Source organism: Heterocephalus glaber, unplaced genomic scaffold, assembly GCF_053883595.1.
Source record: "Heterocephalus glaber isolate CG9 unplaced genomic scaffold, H.glaber_assembly_v1.0 deba00001608, whole genome shotgun sequence".
Classification (NCBI taxonomy): Eukaryota; Metazoa; Chordata; class Mammalia; order Rodentia; family Bathyergidae; genus Heterocephalus; species Heterocephalus glaber.
Window position 1 is genome coordinate 38,280,201 of NW_028258379.1, and position 26,672 is coordinate 38,306,872.

The 26,672-nt window shown below is 49.5% G+C and overlaps 1 long non-coding RNA gene across 5 annotated transcripts in view; it reads left to right on the forward strand.

Annotated features, from left to right (window-relative positions):
- Positions 1 to 26,672, forward strand: part of LOC101698669 (uncharacterized) — a 120,283-nt gene that overhangs the window by 5,581 nt on the left and 88,030 nt on the right. For 3 of the 5 annotated variants that reach the window (XR_015445172.1, XR_015445173.1, XR_015445174.1), the window contains exons 2-11: positions 2,898 to 2,967; positions 3,068 to 3,192; positions 5,138 to 6,439; positions 12,645 to 12,751; positions 13,468 to 13,539; positions 16,183 to 16,254; positions 16,670 to 16,773; positions 19,332 to 19,414; positions 23,696 to 23,774; positions 25,898 to 25,984. This is a non-coding gene — a long non-coding RNA (uncharacterized LOC101698669). Of the gene's footprint in view, positions 1 to 2,897; positions 2,968 to 3,067; positions 3,193 to 5,137; positions 6,440 to 12,644; positions 12,752 to 13,467; positions 13,540 to 16,182; positions 16,255 to 16,669; positions 16,774 to 17,092; positions 17,217 to 19,331; positions 19,415 to 23,695; positions 23,775 to 25,897; positions 25,985 to 26,672 lie in introns of all 5 variants that reach the window. The other 2 variants (XR_015445175.1, XR_015445176.1) reach the window with 1 other exon arrangement.

Genomic DNA, 26,672 nt, shown 5'->3' on the forward strand with positions numbered 1-26,672 from the left:
CCAGTGTGCTTTCTCTGGTGGGGACAAGCTGTTGGGAAGGGTCCTCTTCTCGTTAGCCTGCCTGCTGGGGGTGGGAGACGATGCGTGGACTCATGGCTTCCCCGGATCTCTGTGAGGAGCTCGGCTCAGGTCCCCTGCCCCAGGGGCTGTGCAGGCTGCAGGACCAGCTGGCCTGGTACAGCCCATCGTGGGGCACGCCCAGCACCCTCTCCTTGGCCGTCCAACTCTGGCCTGTGCTTAAATTTGAGCTGGCCTCATGGGTGGGGGAGCCTTCGTATCTTCACCTGAGGGAGCTCATCTGTAAGTGTCTTCCTTTCCTGGTGACCTGGACAGAATCCTTGCGCATCAGGCCTCTGGGCCTTGGGTACCACCGCAGTGATGGGGGAAGTGTGTCCCGGAAGGGGCAGACAGAGGGCTGAGCCCAGGGCTTCTCCTGGGATCCCAGACTACGGGGGGAGGGGGCGGGGAAAGGCTTGCCAGAAGGGTTCCCAGCCCTCACTTCCCTACGCCCTGCACTAAGGACAGCGTGCATGACCCACTCAGTGTCCCTTTCCCTCCACGCTTGACTGGCAGCTCCAGGGGCAGCTGCTTCACTCTGCCCAGAATAACCCTGGGAGGGGGAGAGAGGTGACTTTGGGAGGGTCACAGAGGAGGGTGGCTCTCCGCTCTGGGCTGCTCAGATGGCAGAGCCAATCAGCTGCTCCCAGCCTGGACTTGCCTTTCAAGTCAGGGGGCAGGGACAGGGCCCTGACTTCCACCATGACCTTCCTCTCTGGGCCCTCAGTTTCCCCTTGAGTGGGTGTCTTCTCAGACAGGCACCTGCAGGCTGTTCCTGGAGAACAGTGATGAGGTGGGAGCTGGCTGAGCAGCTGGACCTCAGGACTCCCAGCCCTGCTCAGCTTCACCAGCTGCTGCTGTGAACAGGGATCCTAACTGTAGACCCCCTGTGTCCCACCATCTAAGGTGGGTGCAGGCTTAGACCACGTGGTTTCGCCTAGCATTGGCCTTGACCTTCTGCCCATCCATGTCTCTGGTGGCGGTGTGGACCCTTTTAGGTGGCTGTAGGCCAAGAGGCATGGAGGCCCTGGGAGCCTGGAAGCGGTGACTTCAAGGCCCCCCCCTCCTGGGGCTGGAGGATCTGGGGCCTGAGCAGGACCCTCAGTTCCACTATTTACAGAATGGAGGGGCCCTTCCTTCCCAGGAGCGCTTTGTAAACGTCAGAAGGCTCTGACCAATCCCGGGCTGTTTCTGTCATTAGGACTCATGATTATTGCTTTTAGAACATACACGATAATTGTAAGGGTCAAGATGTAGACAGCATTTCACGCATGGTATCAGCTTTAATTTTCCCATTAGTCCCACGAGGAGGTGAAGTCCTGCCTTGAGAGTGCGTATTGGGGAGGCCAGAGGGGAGAGGACCCCTCCGGAGCCCTGATTATTGGTGTCAACAGTGCAAGGACCCAGGCCTCCGGCTCCCCAGTGAGGAGCGGGTGTGGATGCCAGACACAATGTGGCTGCATCACACCCACAGCCCCCGACTGAAAGTGCAGCGTGCTCTGTGTCCCACACACCCTTGACCCTAGCCCCAAGCTCTCCTTGCTGAAGAGGTAGGATCCCCTGTTTGACGGAGTTAATCTGGGGGCAGGAGGCAGAGGCAGGTTCACAGCCAGATGCTACCCTTCCTGCCTGGTAGGTGGCTCAGGCAGGTGCAGGCGTCGGGGGTGGGGTCTGGGGGTTGTCATTTAGGGACCTGGAAGGACCCTTGTGGCCCAAGAGGGTAACTTTAGCCCTTGGTGTTCATGTGACCACCCTTGTGCCCTGACCAGTGCCCAGATCACAGGTAGGGGCCTCTATCTCCCCAAAAGTCTCCTGCTGTCACTGCCATCTCACTTGGGCTCATTTGGTGTCGGCAGAGAGACAAGACAGCTGGCTGGCTGGACCTGCTAATTATAGTGGCTCAAGTGTCTGAAGAGAGGTATTGAGTCCCCTGACCATGTCGTAGCTTTTCTTCTAACAGACAAACCAACCTATGACCTTTCTTCCCGAGAGCAGCCTCAGCCTGCACATGGCCCAGGCACCCCAGGAACCTGGTCCCCGTCCCCAGGGGGCGGCCAGCATGGGACCCCTCACCCCAAGTCTTACCTTGACTGTCAGTGTCCAAGCAGACCTCTGTCTGTTCTGCTCCGCTGGAACCGCGCTTCCCTCTAAGAGGTTATTGGGTAAATATAGTTTCATCATTGGGAAAGTCCAGTCTTCCCTCGCACACATTGTGCACGACAGCTGCCACACACAGCACGGTGATGGAGCTTTCCATCGCCCACGTCATTTCCCTCCGCCATATTTCTCCAGTGCTTCCTGTGTGCTGGGTCCTCGTGCCAGCACCTCCCCATGTCACTTCTTTCAACCCTTCACCCCATTTTTCAGAAGGGACCTGAGGCCCAGGATCACACCTCACTGTCCTAGCGGGGACTGAGCAGGACCTAGCATCCAGCTTGCTGCAGCTCAAGGGTCAGCCAATCCTCCACCTTCACCGATGACCTGTGTCCCACCTCTGGCCTCATTCTTGGAGGACCCCTTGTTTGCTTTCCAGCAAATGGATGTGAGGATGGGACTCTGAGGCCATCTCTAATCTCCCTGCGCCTCCCCTTCCTTCTCCCAACGCCTCTGTGGACCATGGTCCATGACCTCTCCCAGGCTGGTGTCCCCTCCTCATGCTGGGCCCCGAGCACAGGGACCCTGAAGTCTTCTGTCTGCCCTCTGGTGTCAGCCTATGCTCATGGCCTTTAGCCTCCTCCTTACCGGCACATAGTAGGGCTGCTGGCAGCAGGTGGGGCTCACAGCAAGGGCTGGGCCTGTGGCAGTCACACCTGCTGATGGTTTCTCTTCTCCCTTCCCAGAGGCCTGATGGTAAGATACCTGCCTTCTCTCAGGAAGGGAGCAGATGCCTGGCCCAGGATCAGATCAAAGGTCTGAAAAAAATCTGTTTTCTCCTCATGTGTCAATTTAGACATTTTGCAGATTTGTAAATTTCTTAGAATGGAACTAACCTGAGCTCTTTGTTCTACAGCTGGGCTCACTGCCCCCATTGGGCAGTGAGCTAGGGGGACCCCGAGGCAGCCCGGCCCCTCCCAGGATGGTTGCCCTCCTAGGCCGACCTTGGAAAACAGCACCCCAGACTCAGTATCTCACCAGGTATGTCTCTTTTACACTTGCCGCCTCTTCTGGGAGGAGTGGCAGGTTAGAGAACTCATCAGAATCCTGTGAGTGTTATGTGTCTGTTGTATGTGACCAAGGGTGCTCTTAAAATCTAGGACCATGATGCAGAGATGGTGCTGGGAGACCAGGCTGCCCTGCTAGGACACGTGGCAGTAACCTCCTTCCCCTCCTCCATGGGACAGGGACTGCAATTTTCAAGTTTTGCTTTGCCTTAAATGGAAAAGAATGAAAAGTGCCTGGCACAGGTGAAAGTGGCTCTTATTTTAGGTGGGCCTGTCCCATCAGGGTCCCTTTGAATTCAGGGGGAAAACAAGGGGGCCAGCGTGAGAAGGGCGCTGCAGGGGTCTTTTTCTAGCAGGGACCTGGCATCCCCTGGATTTGTGCAGGCCCTGTGAGGGTCGGTTGTGTGCATGCTGAATTTCCCTAGCTTGCTGTTTGGTCTAGGCATTGCATTTCATTCTTACTTATCACTAAGGTATTTTATTACGGACCGGAGCCAGTCTGTAATAGAATGCCATGTAACAAGTAGCAATGCCTCTCATGGGGCGTGGTGACGAGGGCCTGGGCATGCGGGCAGAGGACTAGTTAACCCATCTCACACTTCTCCGCCCCAAAGTCACGGTTGAAAATAGGCCTCTGCCTGGCAGAGGGGGAGTGGGTTCTCCAAAGGCCCTGTCCGCATGAATGCAGAGCGGAGACATTTAACCAATTAATCAGTTAGTGGTCTGTACGGATGGAGGCCAGGACAAAGCTGGCCTGGGCTGCAGGGCGGTGCTTTACAGTGGCTTTAGCTTTGCACACAGGGTCTCTGAGCTGCGAGTCTTTTTCTGCAGACGAGAGTGTAATCATTGCATCCTTGTCACAGCCTGGCTGAGTGCGCATTTAGGGATTCTGACAGCCTGTGACACCTGCAGGGGCTCTGGATCTTCGGAGCTGCAGCTTAGTGTGGGAGCAAGATGTGTGGTACCCTGGGGATCAAAGGGCTTTGGATGGGGGTCGGGGTGCAGCGTGTACCCTGGAGGTGGAGAAGAGCAGTGACCAGCGCAATCGCTGCTCATGCTGGAGGCGCTGCAGGTCAGCCCCAGTCCCCCTTGGTTAGCATTGGGAGTAAACCACAACTTCGTGCTCTGCCCGGGAATCCAGCAGCTCCTTGGCTGGCTCTTTGCCAGCAAGCTGGCCAGGCTGTTGACGCACGTGAGCTGCCATGTCCCTGTTCTCCAGAGCCCTGTGTTCCCTTCTCCAGAACCTGACTCATGGCACATTCCCCCAGAGTTCTCATTTCAGGCATCCCGTCCTCGAGAACATGGACCAGGGCATTAGCTTTCGGGGCCTCTTGGAGACCAAAAAGGAAGGCGCTCCCTTGTGGGTGCACTGTAGCTCTGACTGGTGGGCCGGGCTGGGAGGGATCTGGGGCTGTGGGTGGGTGGTGAAATCACAGCCCCAGGCGCAGCAGGCTGCTCAGGGGCCAGGGGCTCCAGCGTCAGAGTGTACGAAATTAAAAAAAGGGATGATAAAAACCTGAACCCCTTGTGTCTCTCAAATGTGCTTTGGACATATGTAACCTGCTTCTAATTCATCAGCTGAAATGCTGTTTGGATCTGTAAAAAATGACAACAAAAACAAACAATTCCCCAAACAAACCCCCCCCAAAAAAGCTCCCACGAAATGTTTATTTTAATTATACAAGAAACGCATTGATAATTAGTATACGCATTAGTAAAAAGCATACATGCAAAGGAAGCTGAAGCCATCGTTAACCCTTCCTCAACTGCAGCCCCCTCCCCCAATTAACTGTTGCGATCAGTTCCAGCTTCCAGTTATTTTTCCGTGCATTCACAGATGTGTATAAATACACCTCTAAAACATTAGTTTTGTTTCTTTTTTACACAATGTATAGCATAGTGTGCGTTTCCTTTCTCAGTTTGCATCAGCTTGTTTCTCTTCCCTGGAGGAGCTGCTCGAAGAAAATAAAGATCAACACCCTTCCTTATAACAGCACCTCAGTACCCAGTAATCTACACAGAGGGGAGCTTGTTTAACCACCTCGCTGCTGCTGCCTGGTCTGAAAGCCGCAGGTCCTTCCCTGATGGGAGCGGATTGGATTGTGGAGGCAGGTGTAAGTAATGCTGAGATCTGAATTTGGGGAGCGGGCTTCTCAGTGACATTATTACAAATGAATATATGAATGCATAAATTAGCAAAGTTAAAAGGGATATTCCTGGATCCAAGACGATAAAGTGTCTATTGTGATGAAACCAGTTGTGCACAAAATACTGAGGTCCATGAAAAGACAGTAGGGCTCGGCTGTTTCATTCCTTTTAAGAGCTGTTTAATATTCCGGGGTACATGTGCACCATTATCGATGGCAGCTCCTCTATTGTTACAACCGCAGCTGTATATCCTCTGGGGCGGAGAATGTGTGCAGATAGAAGCTTTGATCAAAGTCCTAGTCGGCTGGGTGAGGTTGTGGGTTCCAGCGTGTCCATTGTATCATTTAAAAATAAAGAAATAAAAATGAGTACATAAATAAAAGGAAGTCTGCGGAGATTGGTGAGGAGGGCATGTCACAAACTGACATTTTAATTAATAGGATTCTGTTAGATTGATGCCTGATAAAACCGATCTGATCTGTTCCCACTCTTTGTCATCGCTAACCACTCTACAGAGAGCAGCATTCTCACAGCTAAATCAGTAAACACGGTCCTGATTGTGTCTACCTTAACTTCCTAGAGGTGGGCTGGCTGGGTTAAACGCTTTGTACAAGTGTATTTTCTTAGAGTGATCGTTCTAAAATGCCACTTTGACCTTGTGACTGTCTTCCCTTCAGCAGTCCTCCAACAGACTTCCCGAGCTTCCAGGACGTGATCCACGAAAAAAAAGCAACGAAAAAAATAGCCTTTGCCTGGCATAGAATTCCCTGAGGGTCTGGCTTGAAGTACACCCACCTCGCTCCAGCCCATTTCCTGCGAGGCACCCTTTTGTGTGCAACAGTTCACCAGGGCTCTGCTCCTGGAACTGCCACGCTCATTGATACCGTCATAATTTAAAAGAATACTTGCATTTTTCTAAACCTGATAACAGTGGACAAGTGTTCATCACTCGCTTTCCTTTGTCCCTCTCCAGAAGCCCCCTGAACCTGACTTGGTCTCACCGAGAGCCACCTTGCAGTCTCTCCCGGACCCGCGGTCATGTCAGAGGTCCTGTCACCTGCACCGTGGTGCCCGTAAGTCTGCCCATCCCAGCAAAACTAAGCACACGTGCCTTCAGGGGAGGGACAGGCTGCCACCCCCCTGCTCCACATTGCTCTGGGCCTCTGGGTCACAACCTGGGGTCACGGGCCAGGAGGCGGAGGCACCCCAGTGTGGGGAGTTCTGTGATGCTGGTGCATAACAGCAGCCTGGAAACGGCTGGCTCTGTCTGCCATTCCCACTCAACAGAGGCAAATAAATGGATCTGCTGCCCTTGCTGGAGAGGGCGATGAGGGCGCTCTGGGGCAGGGACAGGGTGGAGAGCAAAGTCTTCTCCCTTTGGAACAGAGCAGAGGGGCTCAGGGGCTGTGATGCTGCATCAGTTTGGGGCAGAGGATTCCATCTGCAGGGGAGGGCACGGGTCTGTGCGTGTCTGTGTGTGCATGTCTGTGTGTGTGTGTGCTGGGGGAGAATGAGAGCCACCAGAAGTGTTCAGGGTCTGGTCCCCTTTCTTTCCCGGGAGACAAGTGGGAGGGGGCCAACAAGCCAGCCATCCCAAGGGCTAGCCCTGCTATAGAGCTGTGTGTCCTTGGCGTTTCCCCAATTGTTTCTGTGCCTTGGCTTCCTGGTGAAAGAAAGAAAGAAAGAAAGAAAGAAAGAAAGAAAGAAAGAAAGAAAGAAAGAATCATAATCTCCCGCACACAGGGCTATTGAGATTTCAACGAGAAAATCGTGCAGATAAATTATCCCGCACAGTAGCTAGCACAGAGCGCCCGCAAAACCATTAGCGGCCGCATCTCATCCATCCCGCGGGCCCCGCCCGCGGCAGAGGCCGCCCCTCCTTTTCAGAGCTGAAACCAAAGCGGAAAACAAAGCGCCAGGGAAGACGCGGGGAAGTAAGGTGCCCCTCTGCGCCCTTCGCGGACACCCCCTGCCCGCAGCACACGTGTGCCTTATCCCAGGCACCTGGGGTCCGGGGAAGGGGCTCCCCCTGCCACTTTGAATTGGGTTCTCCGGAAAAGTTTGGTGAGAGTTTAGTTTATTTTTATGTAAATACGTGTATAAAAAGTCAGGCTGCTCTCAGGCAGGGCTTTTAGGCTCATGTTTTATAGGGTTTGGCACGGCCGATGGTTAGGAACAGAGCGGTCTCCAGGGGTCAGGATTGCTGGAGAAACTCCTGGCTCCACTTGAGCTCGCCTCGGGCGCGGGCTTGCGAGCGGCGCAGCTCACTCCTCCCTCCCGGGCTTCTGGTTTCTCTACTCCGAATCGTGAGCCTGGTGGGGCACAAGTCCCACGGGGCGCTTATCTGCGGCTGTGGTAGCCCTGCCCGGCTCTGCAGTAGCGTGGGTGCTGACTGCTGAACCCCATTTCGCAAAGCCCCCTGAGCCTGAAGCAGAAGGAATCACTGGCGGCAGGCAGCAGTGTCCTCTCCCTGCCTGGCAGGGGCCACAGGACTCCTTACTCTCTGCTCCTGGTCTGGGATTTGGGGAAGAGGCATTTGAAACTCTCACCAAAGCTTCTCAGAGCCCGCCCCATCCCTAGCAGAAATGTTTCTTCTCAAGTTCCACACGTGGGCGCCTTCGCCTTCTGCGTCCCCTGCGCCCCCTTCCCACGCGGTGCCGCAGGGGCGCTGGCGCACTTGTAAACGTCATGCTTCCCAACACGTCCACACCCAGAGTTTGAGATCAGTCCTTTAATATGTCAAAAAACAGCAGCACCCACAGCAGGACAGCAAACCCCGAGGCACTCCGAAAGCCAGCGGGGTGGGCGGCCAGGGTTGGCCATCTGGGGCCCAGGAGCTTCGGAGCTCTGGTGCCCCCACTCGGTGGGCCGGAGCCCCAGCTGAGCCACCCGAGCTGACTGACGGCTGTCAGGAACAGGATAATTAGGTGCCCAGGGCCCAGGGTCCTTTTCCTCAGTGACTGCCCTGCTCGAGATCCTTTTGCCCCATGGGGTGCGTCCCTGCCCCTGCAGATCAGCCAGAGCCCCCAGGACACTTCATAGACAAGAGACCCCAGCCGGCCTCGAAGCTGCCCCATGCACATTCATGTGCACATGCTCGCACACACATTAACACGCTGAGGGCCTGCATGGGAACCAAAGGCCAGAAACCCCTTTAGAAACTGCACAACACAGGCTGGTCTAGCAGAGGTCCTCACAGAGGCCCTGGCCACCTGCAGCCCCTGGGAACCAGACCCCGAGAATGGGCAGGAGAGGCAGCTCTCCGTGCAGGCAGACGTTGAGTTCACGCACATCAGGACCCTCAGCCCTATGGCCTGGAGAGGGGGCTTGCACAAGTCTCACCCCTGCAACCAGCTGCCCCTGTGGCTGTGCCCTGCTTTTCCGTGCCTGGCCAGCACCTCAACCTCCCAGCCTCCTCTCTATTTCCCACACCCACTTTGCCAACCTGTTGCCCCATTTCTGGGCCAGGGAGTGGGGTGGACAATTTGCCACTCCAGGTGGCTGGCCCCTAATAGGGGAGTTGGCTGGGGGGCAGCCCCCCTTCCCCGAGCAGCAGCCTCCATTACTGCTCCTCTCCCTCACTGTTGGGACAGAGCACTCTGCCAATCGTTCCTGTGCCCTTGCTGTTGAACCTGGGGCAAAGCACACCTCCAAGGTCAGAGTCCTTTCGAGCTCCCTCTCCTCAGTCCCCCCACCGAGAGGCTCGCACACCAAGCCCTGCTGGCTTTCGCATCTGCCTCTGTGGCTCCACAGCAACCCTTGCCCCTTCTGCCCTCAGATCTGTGCAGGCAGCAAGCTCACAATCTCCAGAGCCCTCACAGCGTGGGAAGAGACTTCAGACCTCCACGCCTGTCCGAGGGACCTCTCTCTGGGTTGACCTGGACAGAGCCCTTTGCCCTGTTCTGACAGAAGCCCAGGGAAAGAGCACAGTGCTCACCTCCTGAGCTGCTCTGTATCTTATCTGTTCAGCAGCTCTGAGTCCTCCTGGGTTTTTTTACAGCCCCTTCACTAGTTGCCAGGGAGAAAGCTCTCTATGCAAAGCCTCCTGCCTTTTCCGCGGGAGCCGTTCCTGCCTGGCCTTGGGCAGTACACTGCGGCAACAGCGCAGGACTGGGGGCTCCCAAGCCAGGCAGACCTGCTTGATTCCGGCTCTGTTAGCTGTGATACCACAGCAAATTCCCTTTACTTTCCAGAGTCTGGATTTTTCCCCTGTGAAATGGAGATGAGAGAGTCTCTCTCCAGCTTGAAGTGAGGGTGCAGTGAGATAAGAGTAGCCCCGCACACATCAGACACTTCATCAGTGCTTGTGGAGTTGACGGTAGGGCCAGGGGAGGGAGAGACTCATGTAATAAGTGTCATAAAAGAAAGCAGCCTGGCCTTCCAAGACCTTGCACTATGCACGCGAACAGAGCCTCTCCTGGCAGAGGCCCCTCTGCTGGCTAGATCTCACAAATCAAGTCAGCCGGAGGCAGCCCCTGGCCTGTGGAACTCACAGTAGATGCAGCAGGTGGCAGAAATGACATGCAGAGCCCACATCTGCATTTAATAGACCAACAATTTGCATTGTGTATCATAGCACCCACGGTAGAGCAGAAAGGCAAAAAGGAACATTTCCCCTGCCACTTGCTTGCAGGGCCAGCTTGGGGAGGGGTCCAGGCATTCCCTAGACTGGGGACCAGCCACCCTCCATGCATTCATCCTTCAGACACCACAGGGCACCTACCTTCCCTGGGCTTGGACCCAAGAGAGAGTGGAGCTGGGGATGAGGAGGTGCCTGTCGGCTTCCTGTCCCCAAAGCTCTGTAGGTCTGTTGGGTCTGTTGGTGGAAAGCTATAGGGGACGAGTCACTCCAGATGAAAGGGATCAGGGTGGTGATAGCAGTTAAGTTCCAGAAGCCCTAAGCTGGGCTTTCCTGCCTAGAACCCGATAAGCCCGAGCCCTGGTCTCAGAATCCCCATTTGATTGATGAAGAAACTGAGGCACAGAAAGGGAAGACCCATACTTACAGTCTCAGCTGGTGCAAGGCTGGATGGGATGGAACCCAGGCTCTCTGAGGCTCCCTACCACAGCCTGCAGCTTAAGACTGCTCAGCGAGGCTGTGCAGAGTGCTGGGGGGTGTGGGTGGGCAGGGGCTGGATTGATCAACTGATCAATAAGCACCTACCAGCGGTGCTTGAGCTCCTAGCTCCTCTGTGGCCCAATCCGTTTGAAGGGCAGGTTCAAAGTTAGGTGTCAGCACCTATGGGCAGAGGCTTATGAAAGTGGCATCAGTAACCTGCCGTGGAGAGGGCTCTGCCTGGCTGCAAGAAGATTGCAGGTGCAGATCGAGGGGCTGGGGTTTGTTTATGTGGCCAGAGTCGGAGAGCATGGGGAACATCCAGAGGCGCTTGGGGAGCCCAGTGGAAAGACCCAGTGTTGGAGGGGTTGAGGCTGGATGCCTGGCAGTGGGCCCCTCTTCAAGGCAGCCCCTGGCCTAAGGGGAGTGCCTCCAGCTCCGTCCCACTGGTGGGCAGAGGGTCCCCAGCCCTTCCTCTGACCTACACAGGGACCACTAGCCTCTCTCACCTTAGATTCCCACCTGTGAGCTAGAGATGGAAACCAAACGTCATCACTGGCAAAGACCCTGTTCCCACAACGTCCCCTGGCAGCTGCCAGACATCTATCTGTCTGCTTGTCACAGCAATATTCAACAGGAGAGTTCCCTTCTTCCAGCAGGCAGGAGGGAGAAGTGTGGATGGGGAGGGCAGGAGAGGTGTCCCGACTCAGAGCAGCGGGAGAGTGGAGCTCTGAAGCTGGCAGGACTTGGGCCACTGAAGATTTGTGCCAACTCACGGTGCGGTGGAATCACAGTCTGAATTCTTCAGACACCAGCCAAGAGTCTGTGGCGCCCCCAAGTGCCACAAGGGGGCTGCCTGGGCCACATTTTGGAGTCCATGGGAAAGTGAGGAGGGGGAGACGTCAAGAGGGACTGGAGCTTTTGGCTTTGGCAGTGATGCGTTTAGTCCTACTGGCAGACGCGGGTGTGCAGGCAGGTGGCGCAGCTGTGTCCTGGGCAGGGGGCGCCCTGGAGGGCAGCCGGAGACTCTCGCGGTGGTGTACGCAGCACTGACCCTCTGCCGCACTGCCCAGAGGGTCGGAGCTGTCCGGTGGGTGTCGCTCCCCAAAGTGGGAAGGGAGGCTGGAAGCAGCGCTCTCGGGAGGGGCGCGGTGGCTGCGCGCACAGGGAGGCGGAAGTGCAGGGGCCAGGACTCCACTTGCTGCAGAAGCGCCAGGGAAGTGCGGACAAGGAGGGCACAGCTGTGGGCGCGGGGTTCAGGAGGACCAGGGGCAGGTCCCTGCTGCACCGTGACTGACAGCACAGAGAAGGGCTGAGAAGCCTGGAGCAGCTTGACCCACAGTTTTAGGGAAATAAACACCAATTCTTGTACTTCCAAAAAGGCTAAGCAAACAAAAAACCAAAAAAACAAAAATAAAAGCAAGAGCAAAAAGACATTGGAAAGGTGGACAGCAGAAAGCTTCCCAGCATGGCTGTACCCACCACTCCAGGATCTTCTTTGAAGCGTGTCTTGAAGGCTGACAGCGTTGTCCTGGTAACCAAAGTGATGCTAGCATCAGAGCAAAGGATGCATCAGGTGGCCAGCGTGCTGTGAAGGCAGAGACGCCCACAGACGCTCTTTGAGAGCCAGGGAAGGTCTGAGGGCTGCTTTTTGCCAGGTTTGCCAGCAGAGAGCTGGATTTGGGGACAGCTCGTGGGTGCTGTTCCCCTTAGGACAGGTCAACTTGGAGTGATTCGCCCTTCTGGCCACTCTTCTGTGTGAATCCGCCCCTCACACTCCCCAGCATTTACCTTGGACCCTACACCCCTTTGTTTTCAAATCCCCCCTCTGCCGCACCTGCTCATCTCCTGCACGTTTCTTTACTTAGAGATTTAAAAAATCTAATATGGGAATTGAAGCAACACAATCATAGATGAAATAATGCACTCCTCAAAAATCACAGTTCTAAATGCTATCCTACCAGTGCTCTGACAGAGTCACCATTAAATCCTGGTCCCTCTTGTTCCCTGTAAACACCAAACCATAGCCCCCTTCTCCAGCCCACTGAAGGAACGTTTGGAAACAATTTCCAGACACTGTCTTGGATCCTCTGAACATTTCTGGAGTATGTTTCTCTAAAAAGGAAGGGACTCTTTTCTTTCATTGAAAATATAAGCATGATGCCATTATCACAATTAAAAAATTAACAGCCTTTCCTTAATGTCATCCAACCTCTATTCAGCATTCAAATATTCCTGAAGGAATCATGATGCTTTTATAGTCGGCTCGTTCAGATCTGTGTCCAGACTATTTCCTGCACTTCCAAAGGGCTCATGGGGGTCTAGAAAGGTGAGTGTGGCTATATGTTCAGGGGTTTGAACATGAGCCCAGACCTCAGATCAGAAACACAGCCTCACCAACCTGTTTTCTCATGGGAGTGGGCAAGTCATGGGCATCTCCAGGGGCTCCTGCAGGTTGGAGACGACACCTGTAAAATCCCTGGCCCCTGTCTCATACGTGATACACTCTCAGCAAACGGTTGCTTGCTAGAATTTTTTTCCCAGGAACTTCCAAAGCAGAATTGGGCTGGGGTAAAAACAGCTGGCCATTGTCCACTACACAAAGGCTCCTGGTAGTCCAGGGCTCCTAAGAGTATGTACACCCCATCTCAACACGGGTGGCTGCAGTCTGCTTGGACCTCGCAGCTTCCCACTCAGCTGCCCAGTAGCAGACTCTGGTGATCAGGGACCAACAGGGGAGTCCCGCAGGGTGCCAGACCACTGGGTGGTGCTCTCTGCTGAGAGTCCAGGGCCATCAATACCCCACACTGCTCTGGCCATGGGGGCTGCCGGGGAGTGCACACCATTACAACACTGCAGACTGTTTCTGAGAAGCATTTCTCAACACAGCGGGCAGGTTGCAGTAGTTTTCTTCCGACATAAATCCCAGCCCGATAGCAGAGGCAAAGGGAATGAGCATTTAAAGACAGTTTGCTGAGGCCAGACACTGGGATGTAAATGCTCTGTTTGATCCACAGCCCAGCTACACCTCCTGTCTCTTTACAGATGAGAGGGCCTCGGGAGGTCAGTGACTCATCCACAATGGGCCAGAATGCAGGACCTTGAGTTCCAGCTCAGGTTTGTCTGATTCCTTTGTCAAATCAAGAGGTGGATTTTGGTAAGACGTGTGCTGGAGAAGTGCAGATGGGTGACCGGAGATGGGTGAGAGAACAGGTCGCCTCTCCCCAAGATCGAGGCCAGGTGGCCTGTCCTGATTGGGCACACTGACAGCCTTGGGTGGCTCTGTGACAGCAGGTGGGCAACCAGGGTGCAGGGACCAAGTCCCAGCTGTGGGCTAGAGCAGGTCGGTTCTGGCAGCTCTCAGTTCCCGCTGCTTCTGCACAGCACTGGCTGTTCTGGACAACTGCACCCTGAGCCAGGCCACATGCCCAGCCCTTCTCTAGCATTTGGTGTTATTTTATCTGCTCTAAGTCATCCCTGTGGTCACAATTGCTGTCTTCAATGAAGAGACAAGGACACTTAGGTTTGGGAATGACAAGGACTTGCCAAAGTCATATAGGAAGTAAATGCAGACCCAAGATTTGAACCGGGTCTTCTTCCTTTTAAACCCACCCCTTTGATCTATATCCTATGTTCTCTGTCTCTGTCTTTCTCTGTCTCTGACTCTCTTTGTGACAGGGCTTCACAGTGTAACCCAAGGTGGCTTTAAACTCTCTGTGTAGCTGAGTCTTAGCCTCCCAAGTGCTGGGATTACAGGCTCTACCACCACCGGCTCCTGTTTTCTTTGGCTGTGCCTGAAAACACTCTGCACCCCCTCAGGGGTCACCCATGTTCACCCTCGTGAACTGCATGTGTCATCCAGTCAACTCCTAGTTTATTTCTCAAGTAACTTCTTGTCTAGTGTATCCTGTCTGCCACCATCATGCCAACAGTGGCCACACATGCCATTGGCATTTCACAGTATAATTAGTTCAGGCAAATTAGATTGCTGACATTTAGTATTCTGAAATGCTAGCAGAAGCATATGTGGACACGACCGCAGAGCCCAAAGGGTGTGGGGCTAGGAGGGAGGGGTCCAACAGAAGCAAACCCGAAAGTTTCCTCCAGAACTGCCTGAGATTTAACAGGTACATTCTGAGAACCTAAAGGGCAAACTGTTCCACACATCCCAGAGGCTGAGATTTCAATTCCAGCTCTGCCATTTACTGGTTTTTGAGTTTGGACAAAGCATTTCACCTCTGTGCCTCAGTTTCTTCGGTTGTAATATGGAAATCCCAATAGGTTCATATTAATGGGTCATGGAGGAATAAATGAGTCAGTCAAACATATAAAGTCCTTAGAAGAGTGAGTCCTATGGTGTGGACACTCAATAAATACTTTTTATAATTAAAATTATAATTGTTGTAACATTCCCATCGCAATGTCATTGAATACCTTTGTGAAGAAGCATCTGCATTTTATAGAGCAGAACAGTTATTCCGACAGGCATGGAGTTCGGCTTTGGAGAGTGAGTTTGGTGAAATAGAAACAGAAACATAAGTTTAAGTCCGGAAGATGTGACTTCCAGTAGTGAATGTAGCCTGCTGAAGGGAAGAGCTAGCCCTGAGCAGCGTCACCTTGTGGAACAGGTAGTTGTACCATGGGCAGTGGGAGCTGGGGAGGAGAGGGCAGGTAAAGAGCAAGGTGCCCGATACAGATTCTCCAAAGTGAAATTCCTGAGGTCAGAGTTGGCCAAACGTCATGGTGTTAGAAGCAGTGGCCAAGCATCCCGGTTCCGTGTTCTCTCACCAGACTCTGGCCCTACCTGGTTTCGGGGATGGCAGGCTGTCACTTTAGGAGTCTTTCATCGACTGCTCCTTTGAGGGTGGCTGCTCAGCATAGTCGCTGAGTCGCACACCATGTGGAGCACGAGGATGGGGCCTCCTCCTCCAACGGCTGGGGCAGGACACCTGGGAGGCAGTGGGTGCCTGTGGCAGGGACCCAAGGTTACCAGAGGACACCTACAGCCTGGAGATGGGAGACGGGTTAGAATGGGCGCTGACTTTCTGGCCTGTGTTGGGTTCAAGTCGTGACCCTGGCATCGCCTGGCTCCAGAGACCGGGCGAGCCCTGCAGGCGCTGGGAGCATTGCAGCTCTTTTGAGAGGTGCAGGTGACATGGCCCCACGGGCCACTGGGTGCCTCCTGGAGTGTCATGCCAGCCTCCCCCCCCGGCACACACCAGCGCACTGCCACATCCCACGCTCACATGCTGCACAGATGAGACCATGGGGTTAAGTGGAAAGAGCGCGCCTGCTCCCATCCCAGTGCCAGGCTGTGCTAGCCGAATGCATGAGCCCCTGGAAGTCCCCACCTGTCCGAGACTCAGTTTCCCCAAGCGTGAAGTAAGACTTACAGTGTCTTTGCTTAGCTCTCGCTCTCTCCTCAAGTGCTCTCGTCTGCTCCAGGTCCTCACTGCCTCCAGCCTCTGTACTGTAGTCTTTGTTTATTTTGCTCGTTCTCTGCTCCTGTCTCTGTCCACAGGGAGATTCCTTCTCACAGGATTTTGTCAGCTTCATTCATTCCTGTGTGCCCAGTGCCAGTCCCAGTGCCTAGGACAGACTAAGTGAGCTAACAACTTTTTAGGGGAAAAAAGGATGAAGCCAAGGATCGTCTGTACGCCCGAGAAATACCACCTCGAGCAGAGCAGGCAGCCGGCGCTTGGTTCAGAGTACGCATTCAATAAATATTGGCTAATTATGATTATCATGTCTAATTCACAGGACTGTTGTGAGGATCAAACAAGATAATGTATGCTAACGCATGCTGCGAACACTCCGTGCTGGGTCCAGGAGGTACAATATTAATACTCCCTGCTGCTGGGAGGGGCTTGCCCTTAACTGTGGGCTAGGAGGACAGAGGGGAAGGGATAGGGAAGGACTGCCCAGGTCCCAACAGCAGTGGTCTTTCAAGGACTCCTCTGCAGAGGTCCCCGAATAGCTATGTTTGTGTGGATGTGACATTTTATAATGCACACCTAATCAACAGTTATTTTCACCTCTTTGAGCAGCTCTGAGGCCAGTGTGCTGGGCACCTGCCTGGGCCCTCCTGGGAGGGTGGGGGAAACTGCCTTGTCAGTAAAAGCCTCTTGGTTTCCTGGAACGATGTGGCCCTCAAGAATCCCCAGGTGTAGACTCCCCTGAGACAGCCCCCCTTTCATGCTAGAGATTTTGGCTTTCTGAAGCACACCCCTTGGTTGGGTTTTTCCAGGACACTTGTTTAAGCTTTGATGTCTTTATCCAAAAAAAGAACAGACCCCAACAGTTTCCTGCCTGAGGCCCATAGTTCCCAAAACGCATGGCCCAAGCATCGAGGTAATTCCTTCTTCTCACCTGGTCGGGACATGTGACCTGTCGGGGGCAGGGCGGAGGGGGGGTGCTGGGGAGCCGTGGGTGTGTGAAGAGCAGGGCTGCTTGGGGGTCCCGCGAATGGGTCCCTCTGCCCATCGTCGGTTAGTTGGTCGGTCGGTCGGTCCGTTGTCCTTCACCCGCATGGTGGACCAGGAGGGTGTTGCTGTCCTCATTCTGCAGTCGCACAAGTCGGGCACAAGATAGAGAGGCCAGGTCACGTCTCTGCAGTTACACAGCTCACGAGTGCCTGCTGGGGTGGAACCTGGTCTGTCTGTCTGTCTAGCACCACAGCTCGGGCGCTGCTGCAGAGGGAGCAAAGCTTTGGAAGGGCTCAGGTGGTGTGCGAGGGCTTTCACCAGGCTGGCCTTGGCATGAAAATAATGACCGACTGCTCGAGGACAAGTGATGTGAGTGCTGCAGATAGGGAATGGGCAGGGAGTGGTTAGTCTGCTCCCAGCGTCACACCGCTGGTCGGAGGCTGAGGGTGGATTGGCAGGTGGTGCTGCAGTGAGCAGTGTCTGTGCTCTGACCAGGGGGCCACACTACCCTGTGACTGTCGTTGGAAGTGGTGTAGAGCACAAGAGCCTGGCTTAGAGTCCTTTTAGGAAACCTGGATGGGTGAGCTTCAAAGTCAAGCTTGTGTCTTTCACTCTTCCAGTTTGACTTTTCTGGCTTTCAGTTGTGCCATCCTGCATGAGCCCCGAAAGCCACGGACACATGGAAAAGATTTGTTTTTGTTTTTGAGACAGGGTCTCACTATGTAGGTCAGGCTGGCCTAGAACTCATTAAGTAGTCCAGGCTGGCCTGGAACTTGTGGTGATCCTCCTGCCTCATCATCCTGAACGCTGGATGATAGGCATGCCCCACACGCCCAGCCAATACACACCTGTGTTAAAATTTGCACATGTAAAAGGGGAAGGGGAGGGCATCCTGGAGACTTGGGAGTGATTGCTAAAGCGTTAGGGAAGAGAGGGTAAGAGGGGGGACATTGGAGGAGGGAGCCAGGCTGGCTTTGTCACAAGTGGTTTTAGCAGTGGGTAAAATAAGAGCGAGCCCGCCAGCAGGGAGGAAGGTGTAGGAGAAGCCAGGGATTGGGATTAATTCCCCACCACCGAGAGACATAAAGAAAGAGCTCAGAGTGGTGTGTGGCTGTTAATTTTATTATTAAAAATAATAAAGGAATAAGAAATAATGTAATCAAGTCCTTGAATAGAACAGTTGAGAATCTGCTAGGTAAAGACTCGTGACTAATTCCGGTCTGCTAACCTGACATTAATGAACAAAAATGATCCAGCAGGTGACTCTGTTCCTTTCAGCATGGCTTTGTGTCCCTCAAAAGGACACCCTGGGGATCCTCCGCCAGAGAGGAGGCTATGACAAGTGAAAGCCGGGCTTAATGATGTCCCTTCAGTAGGTAAAAGTCATGGCAGAGGTAAAATTAAAGAGTGCCAAGCGTGGACCAATGATGCGAAGGGGTTTTACCCCTTCCGGCTTCATTGCAGTTCAATTGACAGATAAAAATTGCATGTATTTCTGATGTGATGTTCGGATACATTGTGAAATGATCACCACAATCAAGCTAATCAGCATATCATGTCACCACACGTAATTACCTCTTTGGGCGTGTGCCAAGACAACTTTAGATCCATTTTCTTTGCAAATTTCAAGCATACACTATGATTAACAGTGGTCACCCTGCTGTACTTTAGGTCACCACAACTTTCCATCTCACAACTAAAAGTTGTAGCTGTTGATTTGCTTGTTCCCACTTTTCTCGTCCACTGAGCCCCATTAGCCACCTTTCTACTCTGGCTCTGTGTGGATATTAAATTCTCAATGAGCTCTCGGCTGCTGAGGCAGTGGGCAGGACATGGGGATATGGAATGTCACTGCTCTCAGCCCGGGCAGTGGCTTCAATGTATTTGCTGTATGGTTAAAAAATGAACTAAATGAATAAATGACAAACTAGAAAAAGGTCACGAATGGGCCACCAAAATGATGTTTTATGAACTAAGAATTAAGATGCAGCCATTTAGGTATAATTGTTGACTACAACAGAAGACTTTTACCTCTGAATGAGAAGCGACTGGGTGGACTAATCAATGTTTTTGTTCAGGATTGTTGCTGGGTTCATTTGTGCTTATTGTATTTAAAAGATAAATAAAAAGGAAGAATAGGAAATAATGATGAGATTATATGTGGAATCAAAGATTGCTATTTAATTCTGTGTATCTGAGTGTCAGGAAGGATAGTTTTGTGGTTCATGTGTGGATATAACATACAGACAGATGCTTGTAATAGTGCTTGTTTTTGTTTTGGATTTGGGTGGCGAATTCATGCATATTCATTGTAACAATAAAAAAATGAATAAACGAATGAAAAGAAATACTGAGAATTGTGGGGGAGGCTGTGTCATGAACTGAAGATTATAGTTAATCCTGTTCTGTTCACTAATGGCCATCTCATTAATTTTATTTTTTTAAATTTTGGATTCTTTTTAATATCTACCCTGTGTCCCACAGAAAGGAAGCCCTGTAGTTGTTGTGATGCCACTCCTGACGGGCACCTCAGACGTGACCAGTGACCAGTGGGCCAACCTGACCCTGTGAGTAACAGCGAGTCTATAATTTTGAGCTTGGATGACTGGCTGATGGGTGTTTATTGCATTATTAAACAGGAATGGCTCTGTACATAAAATCAAAGATGAGACTGTCATGAACCGAGGACAATTAACCCAATTAGGCATAACCAGCACCAAATCAAGCAAAATATCATTAGGCCATCCTCTGTGTAGGAATAGCAAAGGGAAAAGCAACACATCTATGTGTCTATATATTTCTCTCTATAGCTCTCTCTACATGTCCTGTTTACACACACCCATGTGTCACAGGCATCTCTTGTTTCTTCTTGTTTTCGTACTGGTGGTGGATTCATGCCTTTTTATGGAATAAGATCAAAGAGGGTTGAGCATGGACTAAGGAAGACAATATATCATGACTACAATTTATACTTACACAATTTCCCAAACGTTAGAGGTCTTGAAACAACAATATCTATGCTTTTTCACTTATTGTTTTTTTGTTTTTGTTTTTTTTGGTACCATGGATCGAACTCAGGTCTTTGCATTTGCACAGCAGGCGGCGAAACCACTGAGCTAAATCCCTGGCCCTTTTTCACTTATTGTAGTAGCATTCTACTGTTAATGTACATTCTATGGCTTATACAGACACCTCCCTATTGGGATATTAACTTGGAGAGCAGCTCATAGAGGGAAATAAAACATTGGTAGTTTTCTTTGAATTGAGTAGGATTAATGGGTGTCCTTCAGGGATAAGTTCTAAGGATAGACCAGTGAAGCTAATATTCTGTAAACCAAGGCTTATTTCAATTCTACAAGTGGGAGCCATTCACAGATGGTCCAGGGTGTTCATTTTTCTGAAAGTTGCTTTCTGTTGCACTATTCATAGTTTCTGCACACGTGCAGTATTCTTGAGGATTTTGACTCTCCCTTGAGTAAACAAGGTATTAAAGAAGATTTAAATAATAGTTGGTGTTCCAAAATCTTTGGCTGGACCATTGTTCATGAGTATTCATCGGTAAGTGAGTTAATGAATGAGCAAGTTAATGAATAAATGAAGAGAGAACTGACACGGGACACGTTAGTACCATCTCATGGTAGTGAGTGCTTCTGTTGCTTTGGCATCCATTTGAACGTGAGCTTCCCTTCCTCAGACCAGAAGCAGGGCTCAGTCACCTTAGACATGGTTTCTAGCTCTCCACCTCCTTCCGGTTCCTTAGTGGGGGAGACTCAGGTATGGTCGCCTCTCTGTGAGCACATCCCTGTGAGACTGCTAAACGCAGCACCATCCCCCACAACCCGCCCAATATGCTTTAAATCCTGCCAGAAAATCTGCCTGGGTTTCATCGTGGACCCCAATCAAGCACCTTTCTTCCTCTTGACCATGTGAGGCAGCCTCCCTGGTCTCTTGGGACGTGCAAGTAACAAACTGCTTCTGCCATCCCCCATGCTTAGTTGTGTCTCCTGTGACCAACACACCTGAATCTAAGCTCTTTCCAGGTTAGGGATCTCTATAGAGAGGGGTTGTCTTGTTGGGGTAAATTGAACACAGGTTAGACAAGAAGAATCACAAGAACATCCGCCAGGTTCCCCATGAGCAGGACACCAGGCTAGCAGAGGTGTCCTAGGCAGTAGACTGGTGTCAGGATAAGTAAGTGTCCTGTGCAAAGCATGCTGGCAAAAACTGGTTGATTCATGGAACTATGAAATAGGCTTATTCATTTTATTTATTAACTATTAAGTATTAGGTCAGATGTGTACTCCAGTTTGTGTGAACATGTCTCCAGTGACGAAGATCTATGTGTCTTGACAGAAGAAGATCAAAAAGTTGTCAGAGCTGTAGTGTATGTGTTGAATAGTGGTTTTGAGAGTACTCATTATATTGTTCAATGATTTACTTGAAAAAATGATGAACTAATACTAGAATACATACATGGTGCAAGGGTGGTAATGTACCCAGAAGCAGGGCTTGAAATTAATTCATACACAAGTGTCGTTCGTAAGTACAAGGTCTCTTCGGTGGCATGTTAGTGAGGAGCATAGAGATGGGAGGAGCTAGTTGCCTCCGTACTTGAAGGCAGGAGGATGGCAAGTTTGAGCCCAGCCTGCGGAATTTGGGGATATAGTAGGATCCTGTCTCAAAAAATCAAAGAAGGCTGGAGATATAGCTCAGTGTGAACGCCATGGGTTCAATCCCCATTATGACCAAAAATGAATTGAAAAATTAATGAAGTTATTGCAAGGACCAATTATGAGAATATGATAAGTATCAAAGGTCACAATTAAGGATTAATCCAACTCAACACAACTTAATTCCATTAAAAGTACAGCATGGTCATTTTTTTTTGGTACCGGGGATCGAACTCGGGACCTTGCACTTTTGAGACAGGCACTGGAACTACTGAGCTCAATCCCTGGCCCAAAAATACAGCATGGTCATTTTTATTAGCATTTTAATATTTCATATTAATTTTATACCACTTTGGATTTAAACAGTCCACTGACCTATGCTGTTAGCTCTCTGAGCAGGTAGCAGGAAGGGTGAATTCATATCTGTTACAGAGGAAGATGGTGGCTTCATAGTGGCTCTTGGGCCATCTTTGAAACATGAGACAAATTAAAAGAAAAGGCTGTCAATGGGCCCTTGATTCCTGATGAATCAAGGAAAAAGTGAATAAATGCATGAGAAAAAGGGATATCATACACACTAAATTTTAATGTATATACTGAAACAAAGATTATTATAATTTCTTTTGAGGGGGTACTGGGGATCAAACTCAGGATCTTGTGCTTGCGAGGCTGGTGCCGGAACCACTGAGATAAATCCCCAGCCCAATTTTAAATATTTTTAAAGTACCAAAACCCATAAAAATAATGAAGGATGATTAGTTACTTTCGGTGAGCAGTTTAGGAACAGGTGCACATATTAAGCAGTGCTGTTATATTGGGTTCATGGCGTGTTGCTCGTGTTTAGTTGTCCTGTATTTATTTATTTCAGAGATAATGAATTACCCGAGCAAATGGCTAATTAAATGGTCGCGGGTCATGTGTGGTGGCAAACGCAGTGTGAGGACAGGGAGGGAGCAGAACAGATACAGCGGGTGCCCACTCCAGAGAGGCCTGGTCCCTCCACTCTGTGGCACAGGTGTCTGCAGCTAGGGCTTGGAACATTGCTGGGTCCTGGTCTTAGACTTTCGTAGCTCATTATTACTCTGTAAGTGAGTCAATGAATAAATCATTAAGCAAATTGAATAAATGGATAAACAAATTCATTAGACATCTATAAAGGAATGAATGAAGAGAGCCACATGCAGACCAGAACATGCAGCAAAACAAGAATCCTTATTAATATGTCCCAGGAGCTGGGAGTGCATGGAAATGCTTGCACACATGCATGCATGCATGCATGCACACATGCACGGGTGAATGGTTGTTCTTGTTTCTAAAGAAACAGTGAGATTTTCACATAAATAAGATAATGCAAGACCTCTGCTGAGAATTACTAGGTGGTAAGAATTTTTATTAATCCAACAAATGTGGAGTATTTCTCTCTGAGGTCAGGGATAGATTTATAAATGTTTTATGCAGAATTTTTGAGTGCTTTCTTTGGTTTCTCAGCTATGGTTTGAAAGGGAATGAGTGTTTTTATCATAATTAGTTGAGAGAGATGATGATGGACCAGGGATAAACATAAATTATGAAACAAGTATTGAGATAAAGCCATTCATGTTACTGATGTCCATACAAACATCCAGGCTCCTGTTTTAGGTTCACAGATAAATTCATGTTATATTGTTTAAGTTTGCGCAGCTGATGAATTTTCATTTCTTAATTGTATTTTAGAAGATGGATATAGGACTAAATTAATCTGGTAATTAAATATTAAACAAGTAGATATAGATACAAACAATGCCCAGAATGAATTGTCAGTGAAAAAGAAAATAATACTTAAGGAATGAGCCATGAGGACAAATGAGCCATGAAACAATTTAAAATCCATTTGATTTGGAACAAGTAGGAGCCATTAAGAGAAGATGGGAGTGAGAAACCGTAGTTTAATACTTCATTTCTTTTTAACCACTGTTGGTTTACTAATTCTAAAGAGAGAAGTTTCTGACTTTCCAAGAAAGAAAAGACCAGGAAAGAGGGAAAATACTGTCACTGAAGGAGAAGGAGAGTTGTCTGCATGTTCTTTTTTTGGGGGGGACGGGGGGTTGGTACCAGGGATCAAACTCAGGTCCTTGTGCTTGTGCAGCAGGCGGCGAAACCACTGAGCTAAATCCCTGGCCCTGCATGTTCTTTATTTAGTACGTGAAATCTGGACAAAGGAAGAAGACAAAAGAAAGTTTCTGCCCTTGGGAGAGTGTGAGGAGGCGCCATGCCAAAGGTGTGTGGCAGTGAGGTCCCCAAGGAAGGGTGACGGGCACAGCTCTGGGAGAGGGACCGAAAACAGAAGGTGGTGATTTTCATAGATCTTGTTCTTGCTTTGTGGTGTTTCATGAATATTGATAAGTAATCATAAATTAATCAATGAGTAAATCAATTAACAAATGTATAAATGAATAAAGAAAAAATGTCACCAGCCGAAACCAATAATAATTACCCTGGCGCATCTGAATTAATGATTTTGATTAAACCTCTAACTCTCAGGTCTGTTATATGAGCAAACCTAATTTATTGCCTCAGTGAGACTGGGCTTTCGTGGGGGTGTGGAGGCATTTTGCTCCCGGGCTCTCGTAGACCATAGGTCCACATGCTGTTATTGTCAGTCGGAGCACACGTAAATAAAGAAAGATGACAGTGAATGAAGACAGTGGGAGCTAGATACTCATTAATTGTGACAGATGTAATGAGATATTAATTATTAAAGTATTTAAGAGGAGCAGGGTTCTAACAAGTACATAGTTCAAGGCTGTCACCACATTGGTTAAGGAACACATGGGTACATAGATGTATGTCAAATTCAGTGGCTTGGTGATGGTTAATTTTATTAACAATTTTATTTAGGGCAGGGGGTGTAGCTCAGTGGTAGGGTACATGCCTAGCATACATACACAGGCTCTGGGTTTAATTCTGAGCTCCACAAGAGGAAAAATAGATCCAAAGCATTTCATTTAAAAAAAAAAAGAAAACATAATAAAGGATTCAGAACTACATAACTGATAGATCACGCATAGGCCAAGGTTAAGAATGTGTTATATGATAGGAGTTGTGATTAAATCAGTTCTGGTCAATGAGATTCATTTAGAAATATACACATTTAGTTGTTTACTGTGGGTAGTGAGCTTATGGGAAAGTATTAGTGTTATCTAGAGCTCTTTTTCAAGTTATATAGGTTCATAAATATCGATGGCATGATTGATTGACTGTACTGAGGATTTCATCCAGGGCCTTGGCACTGAGCTACATTCCCAAACTTTAAAAAAGTTTTACTTTGAGTCAGGGCCTCACTTAGTTGTTAAGTTGCCCTGGCTTTGCTCAAACTTGTGATCTTTCTGCCCCATGCTCCAAGAGTGACCTGTGCCACTATGCTCGGCTTGATTTGTGTTTTACACAGTGCTGGAGATTGAACCCGGTGCCTAACTTACGTTAGGTGAGCAGTCTACTGCTGAGCTACATCCCTAGCCTTTGATGGCATTTTTATAACCCAATTAAATAAGGAATTATTTCAAAGAGGGAAGGCATGGACCAATGATAGTAATATGTCATTTAAAAAGTTAATTATTGGGCTGGGAATGTAGCTCAGTGGCAGAACATTAGCCTAGCATAAAGTCCTGGGTTCCATCCCCAGTGCTGGGGAAAAAACCACAACACAAACAGAATCCATCAAAGTTCATTATTACAAGAACCATTATCAGTTCTACCTTACCGATGTCCATATAAATAAAAGGGGCCCAAGTTGCTTGGCCCTTTGGATTAAGGATATACAGACAGTTATTTGTAGTAATATTTCAGACCATTCTCCATTTGCTTTGAAAAAAAGAAAATACACATATTAAGACCATTAGTAAATAACACATAACTGAGTAATTGAATAAATTCACTGATTAAGGTCAAATATACAGGATTGGTGGGAATATGTCAAGAAATAAAATAAAGTAAATTAAACCAATTTTTTTTGTATCAGAGATCGAACTCAGGACCTTCCACTTGGGAGGCAGATGGCGGCTCCACTAAGCTAAATCCCTGGCCCAAATTAAAGCAATTTTCATACCGAACCTGTAAGAACAAATCTAGGTTTTCACCTGTGTAGATGGTGTTCAATCTACAGAATTAGGAGCAGGCAAAGTTCCTATTCTTCTATAAATGTAGATTTAGAAGGTTTAATTATATTACATAAATTACTAATAAAAAATCATAAATAAGACAATGGCCATTTGGGGGCTAACAGTGGGAATGTGGTCAAAGAATTCGGTTCTTTGATGCAGGACTAAGGTTTCATTAAAAAAAATCCAAATCTCCATTGCTTCTTGAATTTTGTACTTGAATTTTGCGCTTCTTACTCCACAGATACAATGCTCTGTGATTGAGTTCTTCATGGCCCAGAATTGCAGAGCTTGGTTGTCACTTCCGTGGAGAAGCAACAAAAGAACTCATGTAAGTCACTGTGTTTGTGGTTCTGGTTTGCAGGGAGTGCTCAAGCTGTCCACAGACTCATCTCAAAGAAATGAATGGCACCTGCAAACATAAATAAAGGATGAGGGGTTGGGAAATGTCTTTCACCCTCAAATGATGACGCCTAAAGACAACGCATACATTAGTTACCTACACTTAGCCATTCCAGAGTGTTTGTATACTTGTAAACATCACATTATGCGTGCTTAATGCATACCATTTTATCTTTCAATTGAAAGTAAAGTAAAAGTTAAAAAATCGAAGCATGCTAGGCATGGACCAATATTGGGAATGTGTAATGAACTATGCATTAAGATTAAAGAATTTGGTACAACTGACATCCAGTAGAAATGAAATTAGAGTGTGCTGCATTCATTTTCATAGTCACTTAAAATCCCATTCTGATTTTGTGGTGCATGTTTATCTATCAATAAAGATGTAGGTTTCTAATCGCTGAGGAGGAAACGCCTACCTAGGAATGTGCGAAGTGCTGTCAGTGTTCTTGGAGAGGAGTGCGATGCCAGGTAGCTCATTGCACTTTGAAGGGTGAGGAAATGAAATTCATGATCCCCAGGCTGAGCAGTGAGGCTCGGGCAGGGAGGAAGTTGCATTACCAATGAGCACTGTCCATCCCATTGCAGAGATCACTACTCCCGTCTCTGTGTGAAAC